Source organism: Hemicordylus capensis, chromosome 2 (genome assembly GCF_027244095.1).
Source record: "Hemicordylus capensis ecotype Gifberg chromosome 2, rHemCap1.1.pri, whole genome shotgun sequence".
Lineage (NCBI taxonomy): Eukaryota > Metazoa > Chordata > Lepidosauria > Squamata > Cordylidae > Hemicordylus > Hemicordylus capensis.
Window position 1 is genome coordinate 217,327,628 of NC_069658.1, and position 27,762 is coordinate 217,355,389.

The 27,762-nt window shown below is 48.9% G+C and overlaps 1 protein-coding gene across 5 annotated transcripts in view; it reads right to left on the reverse strand.

Moving 5' to 3' along the window:
- The window catches only part of SEMA6B (semaphorin 6B), a 261,480-nt gene that overhangs the window by 80,539 nt on the left and 153,179 nt on the right, over positions 1-27,762 (reverse strand). The window contains exons 2-3 of one of the 5 annotated variants that reach the window (XM_053294576.1): positions 2,151-2,381; positions 1,579-1,675 (exon numbers count right to left, since the gene is read on the reverse strand). The exons of 3 other annotated variants lie outside the window; for them this stretch is intronic. The gene's annotated coding sequence lies outside the window, so the exon portion shown is untranslated. Of the gene's footprint in view, positions 1-396; positions 606-1,578; positions 1,676-2,150; positions 2,382-27,762 lie in introns of those variants that run through there. One more of the 5 variants, XM_053294578.1, reaches the window with a different exon arrangement.

A 27,762-nucleotide genomic window follows, 5' to 3' on the forward strand; every position in this document is an offset into this window, starting at 1 on the left:
AAGACCTTGTCCACTGGACTTTTTAACACATCCACTAGGGGGTGTGGTTAGTGTGTTAAAGCCAGGGGTTCTCAAACTGTGGTGCTCCAGATGCTTCTGAACTACAGCTCCTATCACCCCCAGGTACAATTTATTGTGGCTGGGGGTGATTGGAGTTGTAGTTCAGCAACATCTGGAACACAACAGGTTGGGAACCCCTGAGTAAGATTTTGCAAACAGATCCAAGCAAGTACACAGTTTGTTTTATTTCTAGCTCTCAGGAAACAACTGATCGTCAGAGTAGTGCTAGGAATAATAATAATAATAATAATAATAATAATAATGATGATGATGAAGAAGAAAATAATGACCATCAATCATGCTCTGCACCCCCACAGTGATGTAGATAGGCTATACCTCCCTCGCAGCTCAGGTGGAAGAGGAATTCTACAAGTCCATCAAACAGTAGAGGAGGAGAAAAGGGGCCTTGAAGAATATATCAAGGACAGTGAAGAAGATGCACTTCAGATGGTCAATAACGAGAAACTATTCAACACCAATGAAACAAAGCAGGCCTACAAGAAAGAACAAGTCAAGAACCGAGCAGAAAAATGGAAAAATAAGCCATTGCATTTTCAGTATTTGCACAATATAACTGGAAAATCAGACATCACCAAGACCTGGCAATGGCTTAAGAATGGCAACTTGAAGAAAGAAACAGAGGGTTTAATACTGGCTGCACAAGAACAGGCACTAAGAACAAATGCAATAAGAGCAAAAGTCGAAAAGTCAACAACAAACAGCAAGCGCCGCCTTTGTAAAGAAGCAGATGAAACTGTGGACCACCTAATCAGCTGTTGTAAAAAGATCACACAGACTGACTACAAACAAAGGCATGACAAGGTAGCAGGGATGATACACTGGAACATCTGCAGAAAAGACAAGCTACCTGTAGACAAAAATTGGTGGGACCATACAATTGAAAAAGTTGTAGAAAATGAATTTGTAAAAATATTATGGGTCTTCCGACTACAAACAGACAAACAACTGTCACACAATACACCAGATATAAATAACTGTAGTCAAGAAGAAAGAAAAACAAGTCAAAATAATCGACATAGCAATACCAGGGGAGAGCAGAATAGGAGAAAAAGAAATAGAGAAACTCACAAAATACAAAGATCTACAGATTGAAATTGAAAGGCTGTGGCAAAAAAAGACCAAAATAATCCCAGTGGTCATTGGCGCCCTGGGTGCAGTTCCAAAAGACCTTGAAGAGCACCTCAACACCATAGGGGCCGCAGAAATCACCATCAGCCAATTACAAAAAGCAGCTTTGCTGGGAACAGCCTATATTCTGTGACGATATCTATAGCCAGCGTGGTGTAGTGGTTAGAGTGCTGGACTAGGACCGGGGCAACCCGAGTTCAAATCCCCATTCAGCCATGCTACTTGCTGGGTGACTCTGGGCCAGTCACTTCTCTCTCAGCCTAACCTACTTCACAGGGTTGTTGTGAAAGAGAAACTCAAGTATGTAGTACACTGCTCTGGGCTCCTTGGAGGAAGAGCGAGATATAAATGTAAAACAACAACAACAACCAGTATTGATGATAAAATTCAGCCATCCCAGATCCTTGATCCCAGATCAATCCTTGCTGTCTGGATTGACAAACCAGTCAACAACACCTGTCTGACCCTGTAAACAAGAAATAATAATAATTACAAGCCGACCTCGCACAGAGCATCTGTGCGCTCTTTGGGGCAGGCTACCTCCCCCCCAGTCTCCAGCGGGGCCGAGTGCCGCTGCCAGCGGGGCCGAGTGCCACTGCCGCCAGCGGGCCCGCCGAGAGCCGCCTCCACTGCCAACGGGCCCGCCAAGAGCCGCTTGCCAGTCTTTGCGGCCGGCCTCTTTGGGGGCCGGCCACCTCTCCCCCACCCCACCCCAGTATCGGGGTCTGCCACGCTGCCACCTCCTCGCCCCTCGCCTGTGCAGTTGGGAAGCGACGCCGGGCCAGACGGCAGGCCTCGGCGTTGCTCTGCGCACTCGGCGATCCGCCGCCGCCCGCCACCGCTGCGCTCACTCCTGCCGCCGCCCGCCACCACCACGCTCACTCCCATCGCCGCCCGCCACCACTGCGTGATCCGCCACCGCCCGCCACCGCCGCGCTCACTCGGTCACTCCCACGCTGCCACTGTGCGCCACAAGCCATGGGGCACACGATCCCCCGCCGCCGCTGCGCGATCCGCTGCCGCCTGCCACCGCCGCAGAGTCCAGCCAGGGCGCAGGTATGTGAGGGGGGCGGGGGGTGCAATTTCAGGGGCAGAGCTTGCCCTGGGCGCCGTTTTCCCTCGTTACGCCTCTGCCCCCCCCCCCCCACAATCTGGTAATGTGGAAGCTCCAACTGGAATGAAAGAGAATGGAAATGGAAGAAGGAAAACTAAAAATAGAATGGCAGAGACCAGCAGTGGAGCAGAGGAGAGCTGAGTTAGCCCACAAGGCTAGATTAATAAAGGCAAGATTAATAAAGGGATCATTCCCCAACCAATTACCCCAGCAGCACCAGTGGAAAAACACAAGTTCCCTGAATATAGGGGAGGGGAGGAGGCTGATGCATAGCTGGGAAATTTTTAAAAGAACACGCACCCATTACTAAATACCAAGGCTTTCTACTCGACTCTCCCAGAATATTCCCTCGGAAGGGCGAATCTGCTGCTTTAAAAAAGTGGATGCCTCACAGCTAGAGGAGGGATTTTGTATCTCCCCTCCCCGGCCACACCTTGTAGCAGTGAGTTCCACAAGGCAGGTTTGGGGCAGCCTCCTCTTCTCTCCTCCGGAGTGTGAGGAGAGGCGCTCCGTGCAAAGCTTGCCAGGGTCAAATCTGTCCTAAAGAGCTGCTCCAATAGTGATGAAAACGGCCCAATGCTGCCCGCCCCCCAGGCAACCGCCTGGCATTGTCTCCAGTATGGGCTGCCCATCCTTAGTTGAAGGCCTTGCTTTTCTTGGTCCTGCCCATCAGAGTCGGGGCGTGATCCCAAGCTCTAGTGCAAGGGGGGGAGGAGAGACGCTCATGTGGCCGCAAGCATGAATTGCCCCCTTTGCTAAGCAGGGCCCACCCTGGTTTGCATTTGAATGGGAGACTACATGTGTGAGCACTGTAAGAGATTCCCCTTAGGGGATATTGGGGCTGCTCTGGGAGGAACAGCTGCAGGCTTCCCAGTTCCCTCCCTGGCAGCATCTCCAAGATAGGGCTGAGAGAGATTCCTGCCTGCAACTCTGGAGAAGCTGCTGCCAGTCTGTGTAGACCAGGCCTGCTCAACTTCGGCCCTCCTGCAGATGGTGGCCTACAACTCCCATAATTCCCGGCTATTGGCTGCTATGGCTAGGGATTATGGTAGTTGTAGTCCAAAACCAGCTGGGGGGCCAAAGTTGAGCAGGCCTGGTGTAGACCATACTGGGCTAGATGGATTAAGGGTCTGACTGTGTTAGAAAAGTTCTCTACCACTTTATCCACCTTAGATGCCTTTTTAAAAAAGGTTTTTTAAAAATACTAATAGGGTACACGCCTCCAAGCCCCTGATCATTTTGGTAGCCCCTTTCTCCTCCTCTTCTTGAATTACAACATAGGCTGCATGGGAAGGACCCACCCAGGGCTGGAGCTATAATTGAGCAAAGGGGTTCAAAGAACCCAGGGGGCCCAACTCCTGAGGCCCCCCCCCCGTTCCACCCCTCCCTATTTTCTTCATTATCTCCCTCACTCCGAGGGTCGCCCTTGAGAGGGGTGAACACGGGCCCCCTCTCCCCAGGGGCTAGCTACACCCCTGGCCCCACCCCAGACATCTGCCCTCCCTGCCCCTCTCATGGCTGAATCATAAGCTGGACATCACAATAAGAATGCAATCCCTATCATGCTTACTGGGAAGTCTAACTCTGCCGACACCAGCCAGACTTACTTCAGAGAAAATGCATTTAAAATTCGAGCATTCGCATGCATTGGGACCAACAAACGCTCAGTGGAAGAGTGCCCACTTTGCCTGCAGAAGGTCCCAGATTCAGTCTTTGGCAGCATCTCCAGGTAAGGCTGGGAAAGACCCTTGCATGACACCCAGGAGAGTGGCTGCCAGTCAGTGCACACAGTTCTGAGCTAGATCGACTGAGGGCCTGACTCAGTAAATGGCAGCTTCCTATGACATGCGCCATGATCTGTTTTTCAGAAAGCACATCTGTGGGCTGAAGTCCGCCTCCTCAACATGCATTTTACCCCTCCTCTGCTCCCACTGTTCTAAAGTAAAGTAAAGTGTGCCATCAAGTCGATTTCGACTCCTGGTGCCCACAGAGCCCCGTGGGGTTTTTTTCTGGTAGAATACAGGAGAGGTTTACCATTGCCTCCTCCCGCACAGTATGAGATGATGCCTTTCAGCATCTTCCTATATCACTGCTGCCCGATATAGTCCCAGCAGGGATTCAAACCGACAACCTTCTGCTTGTTAGTCACGCATTTCCCCACTGCGCCACTTAAGGTGGTCCCACTGTTCTACAACCCCCCTTTTTGGGCCAGAGGGCCAGAACTGTACAAAGTATTCCAAATGTGCCCGCACCATAGTATTATGCAACAGTGACAGAATCCTTGCCCTAGATCTGTATAATGGCATTATGATTCTTCATTATGTTAATCTCTTTTGCTCTTAATCCCAACTGGGAAACTACTTAATTTCTGAAAGAGAGAGAGAGAGAGAGAGAGAGAGAGAGAGAGAGATGCCAGGGTTTAGAACGCCTGGAAGCCAGGAAACCTGATTTGGAGGGCATCTTCTTCCCTAATCCTAAATGGCACAGGAACTGGAGATGGCCAGTCAGTGGCACATGGCACACACTTCTCACGAGCCAAACTGCAGGCGCAGAGTAAGCTAGCCTCCACTCCACTCATATCAGCATGATATGTATATACATGCAAGATGTATACACAAGAAAATGTATATACCGCTTTTTTCAGCACCGCCCCCACCAACAAAAGAAGTTCTTAAAGCAGTTTCAACAGCAAAAGAATTTAGGAGAGGAGAGCTGGTCTTGTGGTAGCAAGCATGACTTGTCCCCATAGCTAAGCAGGGTCTGCCCTGATTGCATATGAATGGGAGACTTGATGTGTGAGCACTGCAAGATTTTCCCCTCAGGGGATGGAGCCGCTCTGGGAAGAGCAGAAGGTTTCAAGTTCCCTCCCTGGCTTCTCCAAGATAGGGCCGAGAGAGATTCCTGCCTGCAACCTTGGAGAAGCCACTGCCAGTCTGTGAAGACAATACTGAGCTAGATAGACCAATGGTTTGACTCAGTATGTGGCAGTTTCCTATGTTCCTAGAATAAGTGTTTCCTGTTCCAAAGGGACTCGTCATCTAAAAAGAAACATTCAAGGGAGGCACCAGCCAACAGTCACCAGGAGGAAGGCTCTCCTGGGCTCAATAATGACAATTGTTCCCCCCACCCTAAACATAAGATAAAGTTCGACTCCTGGCGCCCACAGAGCCCTGTGGCTGTCTTTGGTAGAATACAGGAGGGGTTTTTATTATTATTTATTATTATTTTCACATTTATATCCCGCTCTTCCTCCAAGGAGCCCAGAGCGGTGTATTACATACTTGAGTTTCTCCTCACAACAACCCTGTGAAGTAAGTTAGGCTGAGAGAGACGTGACTGGCCCAGAGTCACCCAGCTAGTATCATGGCTGGATGGGGATTTGAAATCGGGTCTCCCCAGTCCTAGTCCAGCACTCTAACCACTACACCATGCTGGCTCCTGGGTTTGCCATTGCCTCCTCCCGCGCAGTATGAGATTATGCCTTTCAGCATCTTCCAATATCGCTGCTGCCCGATATAGTACCAGTGGGGAAGATAGCTGCCACTTAAAAGGTGCCCTGTTAACTTTTTGCCCAGTTAGCAGGGGTGATTCCTATCCTGTGTGCCACAAGGCCTGGATATTTATATGAATATAAATATTTTTAAAATTAAATGAAAATCATGTAGAGAGAGATTGGAGAGGAGAGCTGGCCTAGTGTTAGCAAGCATGACTTGTCCCCTTAGCTAAGCAGGGCCCACCCTGGTTGCATATGAATGGGAGACTTGATATGTGAGCACTGTAAGATATTCCCCTCAGGGGATGGAGCCGCTCTGGGAAGAGCAGAAGGTTCCCAGTTCCCTCCCTGGCAGCATCTCCAAGATTGGGCTGAGAGAGATTCCTGCCTGCAACCTTGAAGAAGCCGCTGCCAGTCTGTGAAGACAATACTGAGCTAGGTAGACCAATGGTCTGACTCAGTATATGGCAGGTTCCTATATTCCTATGTAGAGATACAACAGACACCTAATGGCGCCGCGGGGAAATGACCTGACTAACAAGCCAGAGGTTGCCGGTTCGAATCCCCGCTGGTATGTTTCCCAGACTATGGGAAACACCTATATAGGGCAGCAGTGATACAGGAAGCTGCTGAAAGTCATCATCTCACACTGCGTAGGAGGAGGCAATGGTCAATCCGTCCTGTATCCTACCAAAGACAACCACAGGGCTCTGTAGTCGCCAGGAGTCGACACCAACGTGACGGCAAACTTTACCTTTAGAGACATAACAGAAGGAAGGGCAGGGTAGGTCTGCCCTGGCCAGTGACTCGCGTAGAGATACACAGAAGGAAGGAAGGCCAGTTAGGCCAGACCAGTGATTCTTGCAGAAATACTAACTAACTAACTAAACAAACAAACAAACTTTATTTGTTAGCCGCCCCATAACAAATTGAGAGCTACAACAGAAGGAGGGCAGGTCAGGCCAGACCAGTTCCTTGAAGAGATACGATAGGAGAAAGAAGGCCAGGCTAGATGAGTGACTCATGCAGAGACACAACAGTGCCACCTCCTCTGCGCTTGGGTACTTTGTGTTCAGAAGAGGAGTTTTGAATTGTTATAAAACCCTCTACGTCTTGGGGCAGAAAAAGCCGTTTTCTCACGGCAAACGCCTCTGCCCTGGTTCAGAATTCGGAAGGGACTGGGTTAAACGCCTCGAGGTTTCATGTTTCGTTTCATGGCTGGGTTGCAGCCTGGTCAGTGAGACGGGAGCGCATCTAACCGTGGGAATGTGGCACCGATAGGGATCTTGGAGTCGGAGCAGAATGCAAGGAAGAGACCCACGGGAGACTTCTGCAGCATGGAGAGGGGAGCGGGAAGGGAGAGGAGAGAGACTGCGATTGAGGCAGAGCAATCTTTCCCTCTCCCAAGGAAAAAAAAAAGGTGACAATGAACATTAAAATATTTTATCACATGAGGGTGCTATTTCCAGCTGCCAAATTAAAAATAAGCCCCGAGAGTGAAATTAGTCACCAACATGTGAGAACTCCTGCAGTGTTTGTTGCTCCTCTGCTTCTCCCCAACTCTGTTCCCTCCCTGCCCCACAACCCCAGTCCTGGGACATTCCACAGAGAGATCTGGGGAGCGGTGATGATGAGCAGAAACAGCTCTTGCTTCAAAGCCCCGTCGGGCCCATAACTGTTGGAAAGGCATTTGGCTTCGTTCCAATCAGCAGTTTTGAGGCTGAGGAAGAAGGCAAGCCATTTTTTGGGGGGGAGGTCTGGATTAAAAAGGGGAGACACACGTCTATCGTACACCCCAGTATGCTTGGAAAGAAAGTGCATTTCCCCCACTGCCCCCTTGAAGGGAAGGAAGCAACCAGAGGTCAGGGACTCACACAGAGATGCAACAGGCACTCTCCTGTGAGGACAGGTCGTCTGTGGTGTCCCTGCATCAGGAGGAATGAGAGGATCCCATCAGCTGAGAAGCAGCAGAATGGCATGCCTCAGGGAAAGGCTCATGGCAAGGAAGCCCATGGAGTCACAGAATGTCAGAATTGGGACATCCAGAGGTCCTCCAGTCCAACCCCCTGCTCAGTGCAGGGATTACCTATAGTGTCCCTGAGTAATGGCTGTACAACCTGTGTTTAAAACCTCCAGTAAAGGCGAGCCCACTACTTCATGAGGCAGACTGTTCCACTGTCCAACAACTCTGATAGTCAGGAAATTCTTCCTAACATCTCACCTCAATCTGTGTCCTTGTAATTCCATCCCATTGGTTCTAGTCCTGCCCTCAGGAGCAACACAGAACAAGTACACTTGTGCTTCAGTGTGACAACCCTTCAGATATTTTAGGTCAGCTATCATAGCCCTCCCTAGTTTTCCTTTCTCCAGGCCAAACATCTCCAGCTCTTTCAACCAGAGGTGGAGGGGCTCATCGGTTTCCAGACCCCACACTATCTCCTCTGAACCTGTTCTGGTTCATCAACAGCCTTCTTAAAATCTGGGCCCCAGAACTGGGCCCAGAATCCCAAGCAGAATCTGCTCTCTAGAGAGCAGTCAATCATGCAGAGGTCCAGCGGACAGCTTCCTCCCAAAGTCAATATTAATCTCTGGCGTATCTCATGCCATCTGGCTTCAGTATTGCCTACTCCACCGAATCGAGGCTGTATCTCAGGGGCACAACATCTCTTTTGCATGCAGGAGGTTCCAAGTTCAGACCCTGACAGCACCTCCAGGTAGGGCTAGGAAAGACTCATCTCAAACCCTGGAGAGTTGCTGCCAGTCAGTGTAGACATTGCTGAGCTAGGTGGACCAAGGTCTGACTCAGTCAACAGCAACTCGATATGTTCATTGATGAGCGGGCACTATGGCTTAGAGGCAGAATACATGTTTTGTATGTGGAAGGCCCAAGGTTCAGTCCCTGGCAGCATCTTCAGGTAAGGCTGAGGAGAGCCTCCTCTCTGCAACATGAGAGCTGCTGCCAGTCAGTGTAAGACAAAACTAAGCTAGACAGACCAAGAGAAGACTGTCTCACAAGTTTCAGGGATGTGGACAAAACTGGTTTGCCTGGTGGGGTTCGAATCCGAACCAGATTTGAATCGGACTGGGCAGAGGCGTAGCTACGGGAAAGGGGGCCCGTGTTCATCCCTCTCCCCAGTGGCCCCTCAGAGTAATGGAGATAATGAAATAATATGGATAGAAGGCGCTGGGGGACCCTCAGGAGCTGGGGAGCCTAGGTTCTTTGAACCCATCCTCTCAATTATAGCTACACCTCCAGGACTGGGCATGTTTAGTTTTGCCCCTTGGAATGGGAGGCCCAGCTCGGCTTGAATTTGAGCTGGTTCGAGCCCAGCTCAAGGGTGGTGGTGGGCGTTAAAATAGTCTGACTATTGACTGCTGGCAGCTGTGGCACCCTTGGGCGGTGCTGCGGCGGCCGTGGGGGAGTCTCCGGCAGCTCCCTCTCCACTGCCGGCCTCAGCCCAAGTCTTGTGGGGCCTGTTCAGCCCATTTCGGGGTTGGTTTGGCCCTCTGCGCATGCGTGGAGGCCATTTTTGGGGCTCACACAAATTTTAACGGCCCACCGCCACCTCGAACTGGGCCAAAACTGGCTTGAGAGTTTCGGTTCGACCTCAGAGTAAACCGGGTCTGGTTCGGTTCGAGGTCGAGCATCCGAAACGGCCGGGTTGGAGTGCGAACCGGTTCAATATCAAACCAATTTGCACATCCCTAGGGACATCCATTGCTCAGTGGCAGAGCACCGGCTTTGCATGCAGATGGTCCCAGGCTTTCTAAGCAGAACAGCTGGGAAAGCCTCCTGCCTGCAACCCCGGAGAGTTGCTGCCAGTCAGTGTGGTCAGTAATGAGCTCGGTGGATCAGTGTTCTGACTCAGTATAATGCAGCTTCCTGTATTCACAGGGTCTCAGGCAGGGATCTCTCTCTCAGCAGTGCCCAAGATCCTTTTAAGGGGAGCTGCTGGGGATTGAACCTAAGACTTCTATGCATGCAAAACATGTGTTTTACCGTTGAGCTATGGGTAGTGTGTGCTTCTAAGGGCCATTGTTTAATTAAGTGTATTTCCCACAGCCCACTTGTGGAGGCCAACACAGCGTCTGGGAATTACTGATGGGGGTGCGTGTGGAAATTATCAGCAGCCTTGGCGCGTGGGTTCTGCGAACTTGTACGAACAGGCAGTCCTGCTATCCGTGGTTCTCTGGGGCTGTGAGTCACCACGATTTATTCTGCAGACAGAAGGGAAGGAAGGAGGGGAGAGAAATTCTCATTTAAACAGACTGTCTTGCAGAATCCATCCTCTGTGCTTCCCTTCCCACCCGTCAACACAGAAAACAAATATACAGAGAAATCTCTGCGGCCTAAGAAAAAGAGAGCTTCATATTTCTAGGTGCCTCCCCCCCGCCCCGCCACCGCCACACAAATTGGCTAATTTGACAAAAGAGGGAGAGAATAAAACACACACCCTGAGATAAACACAAACCGCAGACTGTGAAAGCTCCCTGGCTACTGGACGGAAGAGCTGTGACTTCTGTGTATTGACACGAGCCCTCTCTAGCGATTGGCTGAGCTGCCGAGGTGTTACAGAATGTTTCCAGGCATTCCAACTATGCTGAAGTTTAAATACCTGTCAGCCATCCAAGAGTGGCAGAGGCGAGGAAGAGTTCTGTTGGTGGGCTGTGCAAGCCTTGGCATATCTTCTTGGGAACTCGGAGCCAACCCAAACATTTAGGAGCCCAGATTTTGTAGCTAGCGCGAAAGAATTAGGAGCCAGACTAATGTTTTAGCCTTCAGATGTCTCTTCTATCACTTACGGATGACTGGATTTTGCTTCGCAAGCAAAATCTTGTAGGGAACAGTACAATCTCTTGGAATTTACTGCTCCCCCTTCAAACGGCCCTGGCTCTATGTGCCACAGCAAGCTGGCACCTAGGGGAAAGGTAAAGAGTGCCATTGAGTTGATGTCGACTTCCGGCAACCACAGAACCCCGTGACTGTCTTCGGTATAGCTACAGAAGAAGGGAGCAGGCCACGTTGTTGAAGAATTCTGTGGTGTGTGTGCACATGTGCATGTATAAATGGCATGCGAGAATCAGCAGCAGGGGTCAGTACTAGTGGACAAGCTAACAAAGAACCAGGGTACTTAGAAGGTGATCCCCAAAACTACCTTCTGTACCCACAACCTTTGGGCACTGCTGGCAGATAAAATCTCAGGGTCCCCCCAGAGAAGAGGGGTCGCATGGAGGTTCATTCGCCACGGATCCTCTGAAAACACTAGTCTGCAAATAGAACTCATCTTGCACCTGGCTTTCAAAGGTACATTGCTTTGGAACATGGAGGTTCCATTTCCAACATTCATAACTCAAAAGAGCTCTGCCGGATTGCATCAAAGATCCTTCTAAGGCCAACAGCCGGCTTCCCACAGCGGCCACTCAGATACCCCGGGAAGCCCACAAGCAAGGCTTGAAGCCAAATGCTTCTCCCCCAGTGTTTCTCTGCGGCCTCTGATATTCTTGTTCCAATAGACTCTGCTCTTTCTCCCTCCCTCTATGTCTGCGGGAAGGTGGAGGAGAGAAACAGATATGCCAGGTCTGTTGACAGGAGATCAGGCTATAATTAACGAGCTTGCCGTTCTCGGAGGGGTCTGAGACAGCAGGCGGAGCCCCGCCTGTGGAATAGCGGCCAGCGCTGCCTCTGGCTGATTAGATCCGAAAGAGCCAACTTTCTGCACAGACAACAGCTCTTGGAAACGGCTGATCCGGGGTGACAGAAGATGGAGGAGAAGAGGCCGAGCTGCTGACAGCAGCAATCCCAAGCTGAGAAGAGACTGACTTAACCAAGTTCTGGCATTGGAGATTGGATGTGGAGAATCTCTGCAGCCAGTTAAAAGAAAAGCAGCAAGTTGCTAGTCCTCAGTGAACGTGATACATTGTGGAAATGGCAGGGATAAGATGTCTGGCACTTCCATACCCTCACAGAAGGCTTCTTTAATGTGGGTACCAATGTTAGTATGATTGTATGAACTCACAAAAAAGGTGGGAATCTCAGGCCATAAACCACCTTGGCAGGGGTTCACACAATCACCTCAATAGTGGTAATTCACGTAAAACATAGATTCAAATGACTGTGTGAACGAGCCAATGGGCAAAGAGTGGGCTACTTTAAGGGGCTGAGTAAATCAGATGTGATTCATTAGCACAGGGACTCTCAAACTTGGTGCCCAGATGTTGTTGGGACTACATAGGAAGCCGCCATCTACAGAGTCAGGTCCTTCATCCGTCTAGCTCAGTATTGTCTACCCTGACTGGCAGCAACTCTCCCAGGTTTCTGATGGGAGTCTCTCACTGCCATATCTGGAGATGCTGACAGGGATTGAATCTGGGACCTTCTACATGCAAAGCACAAGTCACGCTTGCTACCACAAGACCAGTTCTCCTCCAATTCTGTGATTGATTTTTAAATTGTTAGTTTTTAATTGTTTTTGTGTGTTTTTAATATGTGTTTTTAACTGTTTTATCATTGTGAACTGCCCAGAGGTGTGAGTTTGGGGTGGTATACAAGTGTAATTAATAAATAACAACAACAACAATAATAATAATAGGATAGCAGAATAGAAGAAAAAGAAATAGAAAAAAATCACCAAATACAAAGATCTACAAATTGAAATGGAAAGGCTGTGGCAGAAAAAGACCCAAATAATCCCAGTGGTCATTGGCGCCCTGGGTGCAGTTCCAAAAGACCTTGAAGAGCACCTCAACACCATAGGGGCCACAGAAATCACCATCAGCCAGCTGCAAAAAGCAGCTTTACTGGGAACAGCCTATATTCAGCGTGGTGTAGTGGTTAGAGTGCTGGACTAGGACCGGGGAGATCCGAGTTCAAATCCCCATTCAGCCATGAAACTAGCTGGGTGACTCCGGGCCAGTCACTTCTCTATCAGCCTAACCTACTTCACAGGGTTGTTGTGGAAGAGAAACTCAAGTATGTAGTACACTGCTCTGGGCTCCTTGGAGGAAGAGCGGGATAGAAATGTAATAATAATAATAATAATAATAATAATAATAATAATAATAATAATAATAATACTATAATATTCTGCGACGATATCTGTAACAACAACATTGACAATAAAATCCAGCCATCCTAGGTCCTTGGGAAGGACTCGATGTCTGGATAAAACAAACCAGTCAATAACACCTGTCTGACTGTGTAAACAAGAAATACTAATAATAATAAAGTCGGGTTTGAAAAACTTCCAGGGGCTAACAGGGGAGCATGGGAGACTTGCTCCAATCCAGCAGTTCTGAAGTTCTGCAGTTAATGCTGGTGGAGAAAATCCACTTCAGCTGTCACCAGCTGCAGAGGAGGAGGAGGAGGAGGAGGAGAGAGGAGGAGGAAGGGCTAGCAGGCGGGTAGCAGATCTTCCTGATGCCAGGAAGCTCTTCATGGGCAGAGGAGGCGGCTGCTCCAGGCTTTTGCCCTTGGAAGGACTGAAGGGCACCTGCCGCCTTGGGCGGCGGGGGTGGAGATGTGCCGCTCGGTCCCGTTTCCGGCTGCGCCATCCCAGACAGCTAGTAAAAGTCGTCAAGGTAAATGGGAAGACGGCCGCCAGAGCTCCCAGGAGAGCCGTGGAGAGGAGAGGCTGTAACTCTGCGCAGGTGGTGCGAACGCCGAAGAGCCGCCCGGGGAGGAGAGGCCCAGCCTTTAATTATTGCAATTAAACCGTTAATGGCTTTTTGAAAGAGCGGCCCAGGCAGAAATAATTCCAGCCCGGGTCCGCAGGGAGAAGCTTCATTCCGCCCGGCGTGGGGTAGAGAGCAGCCCAGTGTGGGCCGCTAATGGCAAAATGGCAGGCACACAGGCATGTGTGTGTGTTGGGGAGTGGGGGGGGTAGCCGAAAACAGGCAAGCGCGCTCTAAACCTGGGAAGCAAACATCAGAAATCAAAATGACCCACCGGAATCCGGCATTCCGTCACACTCTCCCAACATTCCGTCACACTGCGGAGCAACCAACACTCTCAGAATCTTGGAAAAAGCGATACGGATTACAGTTGGTTTGGTTCTTAAAGGCTGCAGTTGCCTGCCGCTAGGAATATATTACCCCCTCACCACTGCAATGGTGATTCCTCTTTATTTTCTACATATGTCAATGTCTGCCATCCATTTCCAAAGGAAAGGCAAAATACAGCCAGCAGGGTGAAGAAGCAGAAGGGAGTTGGGGTGGAGAAAGAATAAAGGAAAGAAGTACAGACCCACAACGAAACATTGCAGTATGATGTGCATGTGTTACCCACCTGTGAATGAGTATGCTGAAAGTTTTAGGCACCTTTCCCCCCCTCAGCAACAGAAGAGGTTGTGACTGCATTGAGGGAGTATTCATCAAGCTAATACATTTTCCACTCTTTTTATTCAAGCCCTCCTATGTTCCTGCCACCTGGTTGTCTGTTAACTCCCTCTGAGTTTGCAGACGTTACATTGGGGCAGCTTTGCAGGATTTTTGTGTGTCCCCTTAGGTTTATTCTTCTTCAGATGTTTAAAAAACCAACGTATCTGCAGTTTGCCAGAACCTCCATCTCACCCGTATGTGCTCCAGTTATGTGTCCATAAGTATCATAACATTTCCAGCTCTTTCAGAAATAAAGTATTGGAGAGATGGAAGAGAAAATGAGAGCTAGTGGTCAGGGCAGACGGTAAGAGGGAAGGGAATATTGGAGACAGAGATAAAACATTAGGGGTGTTACAACATAGCACAGCCAATGAGATTTGGCTATGTGATTATGTCTGAAGCCAGTTCAGAGTGAGGACAGTTGCTTCCAGTCCTCACTCTGAACTGTATATTGGGAGGGGAAGAGGAAAAAGCAGAAGAGGACATAGTTGCTACCACCATCAGGATGGCAAAGAAGCAGTGCTAAGGGGGCAAAAAAAGATGAGGGAGGGAGATGCATGATTTTGCATGCATGCATGATGCATGGTTTTCTAGACCTCTGTCATGTCTCCCCATTGTTGCCTCTTTTCCAAACGAAAAAGCCCCAGATGCTGTAGCCTTGCCTCATAAGGAAGGTGCTCCAGCCCCCTGATCATCTTGGTTGCCCTCTTCTGCACCTTCTCCAGTTCTACAATGTCCTTTTTTTAGATGTGGTGGCCAGAACTGCACTCAGTACTCCAAATGTGGCCACATGATAGATTTCTATAAGGGCATTATAATATGAGCATTTTTATTCTCAGTCCCCTTCCTAATGATCCCTAGCATGGAATTGGCCTCTTTTACCACTGCTGGGTACTGAGTCAACACTTTCAACGAGCTGTTCACCATGACCTCAAGATCTCTCTCCTGGTCAGTCATCAGGAGAGTGAAGATTTGTCTCGGGTCCAGTGAGTGCAATAGTTTAAGTTCAGGATTGACATGGAGTCTTAAGGAATCAGCACCTCCAGGTCACTCTTGAAAGCAACTCTGGAGGTTGGAATGGCATTTTGGAGAAAAAAAATATTGTGTGTTGGAGGTAGTCTCCAGGAATAGTTTCAGTCTGAGCAGGGAAGGTCCTCTACCTCCTTGAACAGTTTTGCTTGTCCTCTTGACTTACCCTTTCCAAATGGAGCCATAGTTCAGTGGTAAAGTATCTGCCCAGGTTCAATCCCCGGTACCTCCAGGCAGCGCTGCCTGAAACTTGCCTGAAACTGTGGAGAGCTGCTGCCGGTCAGTGTCGACAATCCTGTGCTAGATGGACCAATGGTCTGACTCAGCATATGGCAGCTTCCTGTGTTCCTAAGTCTGTGTGTCTTCTGCACCTCTTCCAGATCTACGACCTCCCTTTTTGAGATGGAATGAGTGGAACTCCACAGAGAACGCCAAATTTAGTGCACCATCACCTTATTCAAAAGCAGTCTGACATGACGGAATCAGAAAAGGAGTCAGACAGATATCGTAGTCAATGTTTTAAGCTGAAATCTATCGAGCGACAATGAAAAAGCGGTTGCTTTTTATGCCATCCTCCTCGGCTTCCCAGGGGATGGTTCCCATTGTTAATAATAAGGAATCTGAGTAGGGTTTTTTTTAAGCAGCACATTAGATTTCATGTTGTCAAACAAACAAGAAATTAATCCTTCAATGCAAAACAGCTGTACAAAAGCACGGCAGAGATTTCTGTCAGTCAGGTTAAATAGCACCAAGAAGATTTTGTATGGCTAAACCCTGAGCTTTATCCCCAGGGATAAAGGTGAGACACCATTTGCCAGTTTGGAGGAAGCCCACCCATGGAGAAGCATCCTTGCACAAATTGCCAGACTGCCACCTCCAAATTGCTCACCTCCTGACTGGAAACAGGGACTCATGCCGGACATGCCACAGTGGAGAAGTCTCCATGTATGAAGCTGTCCCCTTATCCCATGACTGCTAAGTTGACTAAAGAGCCTTTGGTGGCAAATTTTTTTTTATTTATTTTTAATTTTTACATGTTATATCCCACGCTTCTTCCAAGGAGCCCAGAGCGGTGTACTACATACTCGAGTTTCTCCTCACCACAACCTTGTGAAGTAGGTTAGGCTGAGAGAGACGTGACTGGGCCCAGAGTCATCCAACAAGTCTCATGGCTGAATGGGGATTTGAACTCGGGTCTCCCTGGTCCTAGTCCAGCACTCTAACCACTACACCACGCTGTCAAAAGTCCAAGTATACTATGTCAACCAGATCACCTTTATCCACATACTTGCTGACAATCTCAAAAGACTCCAAAAGGTTAATGAGGCAAGACTTGCCCTTGCAGAAGCCATGCTGGCTCTCCTTCAGCAAGGCTCGTTCTTCTATATATTTAACAACTTTGTCCTTAAGTATGAGGACAATTTACCCGGCGCAGACATTAAGCTAACCGGCCTGTAGTTTCCCAGATCCGCCCTGGATCCCTTTTTGAAAATCAGAGTTGCATTAGCTACTTTCCAGTCCTCTGGTACAGAGCCCGATCATAGGGACAAGTTACATATTTTTGCTAGGAGATCAGCAATCTCACATTTGAGAGCACGTGTTCTTTCCAGAGCAGCCCCATCCCCTAAGGGACTGGGGAGGAGAGCTGGTCTTGTGGTAGCAAGCATGACTTGTCCCCATAGCTAAGCAGGGTCTGCCCTGGTTGCATGTGAATGGGAGACTTGATGTGTGAGCACTGCAAGATATTCCCCTCAGGGGATGGAGCTGCTCTGGGAAGAGCAGAAGGTTTCAAGTTCCCTCCCTGGCTTCTCCAAGATAGTACAAGATTTTTTTTAAAAAAAAATAGGACAAGATATTTTAATTGAACCAACAAACTACCAAAGCATACAGTATGCTGCCAAAGCACAATTATATACAAAGTGGTTGTTTGTACGCGATATATCTACAAAGATTTACACACAAGGATTTGGAAACCCACAAGGTTATGAAGTATATGCAGGTAGTACTGTAACTCGGGGATGGGGGATTACAAGGCACATCAGGTAATCGTGTGTGTGGAGGGGGTTACATCCAATGTCCATTTCCATAATTTGTCCCATTGCTGTTTAGAAGCTGAGAGAAATTCCTGCCTGCAACCTTGGAGAAGCCGCTGCCAGTCTGTGAAGACAATACTGAGCTAGATGGACCAATGGTCTGACTCAGTATATGGCAGCTTCCTCTGTTCCTCTGTTCCTCAGGGGATTATCTTATAGTGGTTTCCAAAGGGGACAATTCATGCTTGTTACTGTCCTAACACCAGCTATTATTAGAATTACCAGCGATCCTCAGCAGAGGCTAATGGAAAGGGGGCTGGGCCCAGAGCAGTGAATCAAGCAGAGACTGGGCAAGTAGCCTCCGAGAATAGGCAATTTTACAGTGTCACTGCATTTTTTTTTGCTGAGTCACTGCACTGAGAGGGACTGAATTATCTGATCACACTCAATGCAGAAGTACAGACCTCCACCAGTGGAAACTGATTCGGGAAAGCCAGAACAGGGACTCCTGTAGATACTGTATGAAGCCTCCTCAGAGAGTGGTTGAGACTGCCCTATGTTGAGAGTATGCTCAGTGTGTGGTGATTGGGAGTGCTCCCATGCATAGCTTAGCGCTGCATTTAAAGATGCCTCTAGAAGGCTTCAGAGTGCGTGCGTGTATGTGAGTGTGTGCATGTATAACGATATGCAGGGTGGAAACGAAAAGGAATGGCGGCGGGAGGGAAGTATGGACAAAGGAAAAGAGATTATATGAATACACAGAGCTACCTACGTTATGCCGAGTCAGACCACAGATCCATCTGTTTATGCTGGTAGTGACCCAAATAATACATCCACATTATTTTTGGTGCATTTCAGGTCACCACTGATAAGTCTGGAAGATGGGGTGAAAGAAACCATGGTAGTTTGGGGGGTGGGTGGGCTTTAAAGTAGGGTGTCCTTCAGAGTGGAAGGACTTTTTTTTTCTTTGCTGAAAATACAGTGCGGCTTTTCTTTCCAGTAGCTACTGCTTGCTACCCACCCTGCTCACAAAAAGAGCCCAGCTGGAATGACTCAGCACCGTGACATTGCATTTTGGTGCATTTGGGGAGCAACATAAAACTGGCAAAAGCCCGCTGCCAGGGAGGGCAGCGGGGAATCACAGAGCTGGAAGGGGCCTTGGAGGTCTTCTAGTCCAGCCCCCAGCTCAGTACAGGAATCTGCAGCAGCATCCCTGACAGGGGGCCATCCAGCCTCTGGAAATCTCCACTGAAGGAGAGTCCAGACCACTGCATGAGGCAGGGTGTTCCACTGGTGAATGGTTCTTACAGTGAATACATTTTTCCTCATGTCCAGCCTGAAATGCCACTGCCACTGCCCAGAAAAACAAACATCTCCTCTAAAGGGGAAGAGGGAAAAAAAGAGTTCCCTTCCTGAAAAATCTCCCCATCAAACTACATAGATTACATAAGGAGCTGCCTTCTACTGAGTCAGACCCTTGGTCCATCTAGCTCAGTATTGCCCACACAGACTGGCAGCAGCTCTCTGGGATTTCAGTGTGTGTGTGTGGGATCTTTCTCAGACCTACCCGGAGATCCTGCCAGGGACTGAACCTGGGACCTTCTGAACGCTGTGCAGTTGATCTTCATTCAAACTATGGTCCTTTCCAATACTAACAAAAAGCTGCCCCATGAAGTCAGTGAAAAGTTAGGGTGGGAGTTTTGGATCAGATCTAGTGTACTGTGATGGACAGCTGCATTTCGGAGTCTAGAACCCACAGACACATTTGTTCCACAAAAATATGAAGAGAAAAAACCCTAAGGGCAAAACATCCCCCCACCAACTGTCCCAATGTAACTTTATGGAGCGGAATGTTTGCAGACTCAGAGGTAGTTGACAGACAAGCAGGTGGGCGGAGCTAATGGGAGACAATCTGGTCTTGAGGTAGCAAGCATGAATTGTCCCTTTTGCTAAGCAGGGTCTGCATTTGAATGGGAGACATGGGTCCACACTATAAGGTATTCCCCATAGGGGACTGGGCCGCTCTAGGAAGAGCACCTGCATGCTTGCATGCAGAAGGTTCCAAATTTCCTCCCTGGTATCTCCAGGATAAAACTGAGAGACACTCCTGCCTGTAACTCTGGAGAAGCCGCTGCCAGTCTGTGTAGACAATACTGAGCTAGATGGACTAAGGTCTAACTCGGTATGTAGCAGCTTCCTATGTTCCTAGGAAAAGCAGTGGCAAGGAGGGGAGAAGGAGGGTTGAACAAAAAGAGCAGGAAATTTCTCAGCTTGAAGAATACTCCCTCAAGACAATCACAACCCCTTCTACTTCCGAGGGGGAAAGGTGCCTAAAAACATCCATCACACTCAAGCACAGGCTCAGGTAACACTAGAGACATACTGCAACATTTTGCTGCAAATCCATGCCTGTTTATATTACAATTACATTTTTATTACAGAACACGCAGGACGTCCCTGGCACCCTCTGCTCACAAGGAAAAATGATCCATCAAGCTGCCTTAGAAATTCTTAGCACTCAGGGAACTTGGGAGCATAGAACTTTTTATTTTTTAAAAAGCACGGCTACGGTGCAAGCAACCAGCATGCTAAAAATGGCCAAAGCAACAGTCCTTCCGGGACCTAGAAAAGCACTAGTCTAATTTCCTCTGACTGATAGTCAATACTTCTCCTGAGCTCAGCAGACACGGATTGGCTCCCTTGTTTTCATCTCATTCCAGGCAATTGCCCTGGTTGCTCCCTACCCGCCCTGCCCCATTCCCCAGTGGAGGGCTGGACGGGGGGGGGGAGGTGGAGGCTTCCAAGAGAGCAACCCCAAGCTGCCCGAAGCGGTTGGCCTCTGCACCCGCCAGTGGGAAGGGAGAGAGAGAGCCAAGCCAAGCCAGACAGACAACCTCAGCCCTCCTGCAGATGCTGAGCTACGAACCCCCATCATTCCTCACTAGGAACACAGGAAGCTGCCATATACTGAGTCAGACCATTGGTCTATCTAGCTCAGTATTGTCTTCACAGACTGGCAGCGGCTTCTCCAAGGTTGCAGGCAGGAATCTCTCTCAGCCCTATCTGGGAGATGCTGCCAGGGAGGGAACTTGAAACCTTCTGCTCTTCCCAGAGCGGCTTCATCCCCTGAGGGGAATATCTTACCGTGCTCACACTTCTAATCTCCCATTCATATACAATCAGGGTGGGCCCTGCTTAGCTTATGGGACAAGTCATGCTTGGGGATGATGGGAGTTGTAGTCCAACAATGGCTGGAGGGCTGAAGCTGTGAAGGCCCTGATATACAGGAAGAAATGGTGGCAAAAAGCAATGCACCACAACCTCCAGATAGAGGCAAGGACACCCCTCTGTCCCCGGCAGGCTGGAATTTACAGGATTTGAATCAGGAGCCCTGGGTGTCAGCTTCTATCTCCTGTGTCACCAGGTCCTCTGCTGGTCAGAGGAGGGAACTGCATGAAAAGCTGGAACACTCTATGTCCCAGAATCCGCATGGGAGTCAAAATGGCAAATCTATACAGTTCCAACACTGGAGTCAAGAGCCTAGATCCGGGACGCCCCCCCCCATTGGGAGATAAAGTGGGCAGTCCAGGGAATAAGAGAGGGTGGACAGGTCCTTCTACCCAGACCCCGGGGTACCCCATACCCCCAGGACGCTCCCCACCAAGAGAATCAGAATTAGCACCCCACGACAATCCAAGAACACAGCAGTGCCTTTTCCCTGGAACTCGGAAGAGTTCTCTGCCAGACCCAGTAGCAGTACCACTGGAGCATTAGCTTAGAAAATCAGACAAAGCCCATTTAAGCAAGAGAGCCGAGTCATAAGAACATAAGAATGGCCCTGCTGGATCAGGCCCAGGGCCAATCTAGTCCAGCATCCTGTTTCACACAGTGGCCCACCAGATGCTGCTGGAAGCCACAGGCAGGAGTTGAGGGCATGCAATCAAGGAGTTGAGGGCATGCAATCAGAGTCAATCAACCCTAGCTGGGTAGCAGTCTTAAGAACCAGCAGTCAGTCCGAAACAGCTGCTAGAGCACACCCCTCTTATGTTGCTATATCCAACTCTCCTGCAGTTCAATCCCAACCTTTCCCCCTGGGAGCTGTCCAAGGTCTGTATCCTTCCTGGATCCCTGTCTCAGCCTAGAACAGGGTAGTTAGCTGCATACACACGATAAACTATTTAGGGTAGTGAAATCCACAACGGATTGTGATGAGCTGCAAAAAGATCTCTCCAAACTGGGGGAGTGGGCGACAAAATGGCAAATGCGGTTCAGTGTAAGCCAGTGTAAAGTGCTGCACATTGGGGCAAAAAACACCAACTTCACATATATGCTGATGGGAAATGAGCTGTCGGTAACTGACCAGGAGAGGGATCTTGGGGTCATGGTGGACAGCTCGTTGAAAGTGGCAACTCAATGTGCGGCAACTGTGAAAAAGGCTAATTCCATGCTATCATTAGAAAGGGGTATGAAAATAAAAATGCTAATATTATAATGCCCTTATACAAATCTATGGTGTGGCCACATCTGGAGTACTGTGTACAGCTTTGGTCACCGTATCTTAAGAAGGATATTGTAGAACTGGAAAAGGTGCAGAAGAGGGCAACCCAGATGATCAGGGGCCTAGAGCACCTTTCTTATGAGGCAAGGCTACAACACCTGGGGCTTTTTAGTTTAGAAAAAAGACTGCGGGGAGACATGATAGAGGGCTATAAAATCATGCCTGGAGTGGAGAGGATGGACAGAGAGAAATAACTGATTAATTAGGAAATTTAGGACCGACAAGAGGAAGTACTTTTTCACACAGCGCATAATTAATCTATGGAATTTCTTGCCATGTGATGTGGTGATGGCCACCAGCTTGGATGGCTCAGCCTAGAACAGGATAGCTAGCTAACAGAAGATGAGACCTAGTCTTAGGAGAGGAGAGCTGGTCTTGTGGTAGCAAGCATGACTTGTCCCCATAGCTAAGCAGGGTCTGCCCTGCTTGCATATGAATGAGAGACTAGAAGTGTGAGCACTGTAAGAGATTCCCCTTAGGGGATGGAGCTGTTCTGGGAAGAGCATCTAGGTTCCAGGTTCCCTCCCTGGCAGCATCTCCAAGATAGGGCTGAGAGAGATTCCTGCCTGCAACCTTGGAGAAGCCGCAGCCAGTTTGTGAAGACAAGACTGAGATAGATAGACCAGTGGTCTGACTCAGTATATGGCAGCTTCCTATGTCGCTATGGCTTTAAAAGGGGCTTAGACAGATTAATGGAGGACAGGTCTATCAATGGCTACTAATCTGGTGGCTGGGGGCCACCTCCAACCTCAGAAGCACGATGCCTCTGAATACCAGTTGCAGGGGAGCAACAGCAGGAGAGAGGGCATACACATACCTCTTGCCTGTGCTCTCTCCAGAGGCATCTGGTGGGCCACCGAGTGAAACAGGATGCTGGACTAGATGGGCCTTGTGTCTGATCTAGCAGGGCTGTTCTTATGTACACAGTCCCACACAAAGCTAAGTGATAAATATCGCCTTGTCTGCCAATAAAGTCCCACAGTGCCCACCTTTAATCTGCCACAAGAACAATTAATCAATCAGTGAATCCTGCGAGCCCCAAGTACCCACCACCTGTGGAGGAGGATGCCCACTGTATCTCTGCATGAGTCGCTGCGCTGGCTTTTCCACTTTCCCATCAGCTCTTCTGGGGTTGGGCCATTCTGCTACCTCTCTGCTTCCAGTGCGATTGGATCATCCCATTGCTCCAAACAACACCGAGATGCCACAACAGAAATTATTCACACATGTGTCTCTCTGCTCGAGTCACTGCTCTGGCTGTGCCTCCTTCTAAATAGGAGGTACATTCAGGATGATGACTCACAGAGAAGCACAAAAGGTGGGATCCTCTGCGCGTCATCGAGAAATGACATTAAATGTGTCATTTTGGCTTATATTTCCCCCCTTAATTAAAATTGGAAATTATTGGGGGTGAGGGGGATGAAAGCTTAAATAAGGGGGAAAACCACGAGACTAAGTAATCATTTAGTGTTAGGCTTGATCCTCAGTATAAGCTTTTATTACTCTTTGGATCTTTGAAAGTGAATCTTTTCAAGAGTAATAATTGATCATCAGCTCTCCGTTTTAAAGACAGAAAGAAGTTTGAATCAGTTATAGTTTGTGAAACCCAGAGGGGGTAATGTTGGACTGAGACGACCCGGGTGCATCCATTCAGCTCACTGGAAACTTTTGGACTTACTATAGAGTCCTTTAATTGGAAGGGTCTTTGGAGGCCATCTAGTCCAACCCCTGCTCAATGCAGGAAAACTGAATATCCCCAACAGTTCTCTTGAACACCTCCAGTGAGGGATCATTCCCTAGGCAATCTGTTTCAATGTTGAACCAGTCTTGCCATTAAGACGTTTCTCCTAATGATCAACCCAAATCTGCCCGCCTGTGAGACCCCATATGGGGCAGCAGAGAACACCACTCTAAGGACATGTACACAATCATCTGGGGGTGGCTTGGGGGAGGAAGGAACATATACCCTAAGTTGCACAAACAGAGCCTCTGTTTGGCTATGTGAACACGCCATCCAGATGTTCCATGGAGCCACAGGATCCATTCTTTAAAAAATGGAGCTGGGCCCTCCAAGTATCCCAGCATGCATTACACTTGCAGCAGAGAGGCAGCCCTCAGTACAGCAGAAGCTCTCCTCTGACTGGCCCATCTAGCCACAGAACTCTATGACAAACATGGCTGCTAGTAGCCTGGAAGAGTTTTAAGCTGCAATTTCAACACACTATCAAGCTCCGTGGTAGGGCAGCTGCTATTTTTTGTCATACCTTGGTAAGAAAGTTGGGTTACCTAAGTTGGAATGGGCTGGGTGGGTGGATTCCCCATGGGTTCTCAAGAGTAGCAATACCTGGCTTGACTGCCTCCTACCAGCTATTTCATGATTGTGAGAATGGGCTGTCTCTCTTCTAAAGTGACAGCCCTTCAGATATTTAAAGGGTGCTCTCTTGTCCCTTTCAGTCTTCCTTTCTCCAGGCTACACACACCCAGGTCCTTCAACCTTTCCTCATAGAGCTTGTTTTCTAGACCCTTGACCATCTTTGTTGCCCTCCTCTGAACCCCTTCCAACTCATCTGCAGTCTTCTTAGAGATGCCCAGAACTGGGCACAGTACTCCAGATGACGTCCAACTGGTGCAGAATAAAGTACCAGCATCTAACACTCAGCTTGGCCTACCCCGCAGAGTTCTCATGAACACAAAACAAGGAGGCAATCGCAATGCTTGCTCTGAATAACTTCAAAGAAAGAAAATATATTCCATTATATTCTGAATAAGAAAAGATGCCATTATAGCATAATAGATCCAATGACCTACCCGCCCGCTACAATGCCCAGAATCCATGCATAAAATGGGGGAAAAGTGATTACGTAGGAACATAGGCACATAGGAATCTGCCGTATACTGAGTCAGACCATTGGTCTATCGATCTCAGTATTGTCTTCACAGACTGGCAGCGGCTTCTCCAAGGTTGCAGGCAGGAATCTCTCTCAGCCCTGTCTTGGAGGTGCTGCCAGGGAGGGAACTTGGAACCTTCTGCTCTTCCCAGAGCGGCTCCATCCCCTCAGGAGAATATCTGACAGTGCTCACACTTCTAGTCTCCCATTCATATGTGACTGGGGTGGACCCTCCTTAGCTAAGGAGACAAGTCATGCTTCCACCACAAGACCAGCTCTCCTCCCTCCAGATTTCTGTCCCAACAAGCAGTGGGGGATCAAGACCTCCATGCACCGGGGGCAGGATGCTAAATGGCTCCCCTTTGCATGGACCCTCTCCCCCACTTCCCCCAGTTTCTATAAGTGGGGTGCAGAAGGGCATTTTGGTGGCTTATTGCCACCCCAGTCACCTGCTGCCTGAGGTGACCACCTCCACTTGCCTCATGGAAGAGCTGCCCTGGCAGCTCTCCAAGGATCTCCAAGGAGATTAGTCAAGTTCTCCAGCCAGCCCATAACATGGCTAATCTTTGCCATGTGGCCGTTGACCCCCAACCTTGGACCTTCCCCTTATACAGGGATCAAAGCAGGCTGTTATCTGCTGAAGAGTCTCCCTCAACACCACCACCCACAATCTTACAAATTGGGCTTTTGTGACAGTCCCCAGGCAGGCGGCTTCCACAAGACCCATAAATCAGTATCTCGATCAGCCCCCACCTTTTGTGACCCATCAGGCTGTGCATCGACACTCTGTGCAATTGTCTCTTGGCCACACTTTTCGGTTGAAAAAGCAACGGGAACAAAACACCACTTTAGTCAAGAGAGGCCTTTCACAGCCGGAAATTTATTTTCCTTGGCCTGATGGTGAACCTTGCTTGCTTTCCCTCTTCCCAGTGATGTCCTAGTGCACACAAATACAGGCAGGAAGGACCATTCTTTCAGCTGGATTTCAAGCAGTTTGCAAGGAGGAAAAGGGTGGCAAAACCATCCAATCCCCCCCCCACCTCTTTCATGGTGCCCACAGCAACGCAAGTACCTTGGATTTCAAGAAAGACAATTTTAATAAACTCAGAAAAATGCAGGGTAGGTTCCACAGCTAGATAAACCCTTTTGTTGTTGCTCTCAGAACCTCTGTTGATCATTTTTGAGAAATCCCGGAGAATGAGTGAGATGCCAAAGACAGGAGATTGGTTAACGTCATTTCAGGCTTCAAAAAGGGGGAAAGGAGGATCTGGGAAACGCCAAATCAGTCAGTCTGAATTGAATACAGGACAGACTTTAGGACAGATTAGGAAGCAGCCGGTCTGTAAACATCTTGATAAACAATGCAGTGATTAGTAGGAACCAGCATCGAGAATAAATCATGTCAGACTAATCTTAACTCTTTATTTTTTTTTAAAAAAAATCATGTTAGTGGCTTAGTGGAGTGAGGGAGTGTTGTGGACATGATTTATCTTGTTTGCAGCAGAGCATAGGAAAGTCCCTCGTGATACCTTGCTTAGTAAATTGGTAAAATGTGGGAGAGATGATGAAATGGACAGAGGGATTCATCACGGTTTGGAAAAGGCTGCTCATCCAATTGGACAGCAGGGGCGGATTAAGCTTTTTGCCACCCATAGACAGCCAAGGATTGCTGCCCTTCTCTGGGGGCGGGGGTGGCCGCAGCGGCTGTGGGGAGAGGGGGTGAGGGGAATGTCCCCCCTTACCTTTAAGAAAAAACATTGCTGCATGGCAGGATGGTTGAGAGCTGCTTCCTGCCTCCCAAATGACTGCACGGGCCAGTCTGCAGCCCATTTTGGGCCTCTCTGTGCACGCATGCATGCGGGAAAAGGCCCAAAACACGTTGCAGACTGGCCCGTGCAGTCATTTGGGAGGCAGGAAGGAGCTCTCGCTGCCCCTATCCTATTGCGCAGCGGCATTTTTAAAAAGGTAAAAGGGGGAACGTTCCTCTTTCCCACAGCTGCTGCGCTGCCACCTCCACCCCTAGAGAGAGGTGGCAAAATTTGCCACCCCTCACATTTTGCCGCCCTAGGCAAGCGCCTACTTTGCCTATCCGTTAAACTGCCCCTGTTGGAGGGAGGCTTCCAGTGGGGTGCTGCAGGATTTTACCAATGACTTGGTTGTGGGGGGTAGAGGGAATCCTCACCCAGTGTGCAGTGGACACAAAATTGGGAGGAATAGCGAATGCTTCCGAACTAAAATTCAAAAGGATGTTGATAGAATGGAAAACTGGACTGAAATGATCAAAAGGGGATCCAACAGAGACAAATGTTAGAAACTTTTGGCAACACTAGTCACAGGGATAACTGGCTCGGTGGGAGCACAAGTGAAAAGGACCCTGGGATTTGTTTGTTTGTTTGTTTATCATATTGTTTATACTGCCTGATATGTGCATCTCTAGGCGGTGTGCAATATTGGGATATCCGTTTATCAAAAGCAGGACTTGAGCCAGCAATGTGATGCAGCTGCGAACAAGGGCAAATTCAGTTTCAGGCTGTATTAGTTCATTCACAGTTTCCAAGACGCAAGAAGTAGTAGCATTTCCACTTTATGCTACATTAATCAGATCTCATCTGGAGTCTTGAGCCCATTCCTTGATGCCACACTTTAAGAAGGATGTAGACATATTGGAAGGGGTTCGGAGGAGGGCGACAAAGACGGTGAGGGGTCTGGAAAGCAAGCCGTCTGAGGAATGCTTGAAGGAGTTGTGCATAGTTAGCCTAAAGAAGAGAAGACTGAAGGAAGATAGGAACATAGGAAGCTGCCATATACTGAGTCAGACCATTGGTCCATCTAGCTCAGTATTGTCTACACAGACTGGCAGCGGCTTAAGAACATAAGAACACCCCTGCTCGATCAGGCCCAAGGCCTATCTAGTCCAGCCTCCTGTCTCACACAGTAGCCCACCAGATGCCTCTGGGCTTCTCCAAGGTTGCAGGCAGGAGTCTCTCTCAGCCCTATTTTGGAGATGCCAGGGAGGGAACTTGGAACCTTCTGCATGAAAGCATACAGATGCTCTTCCCAGA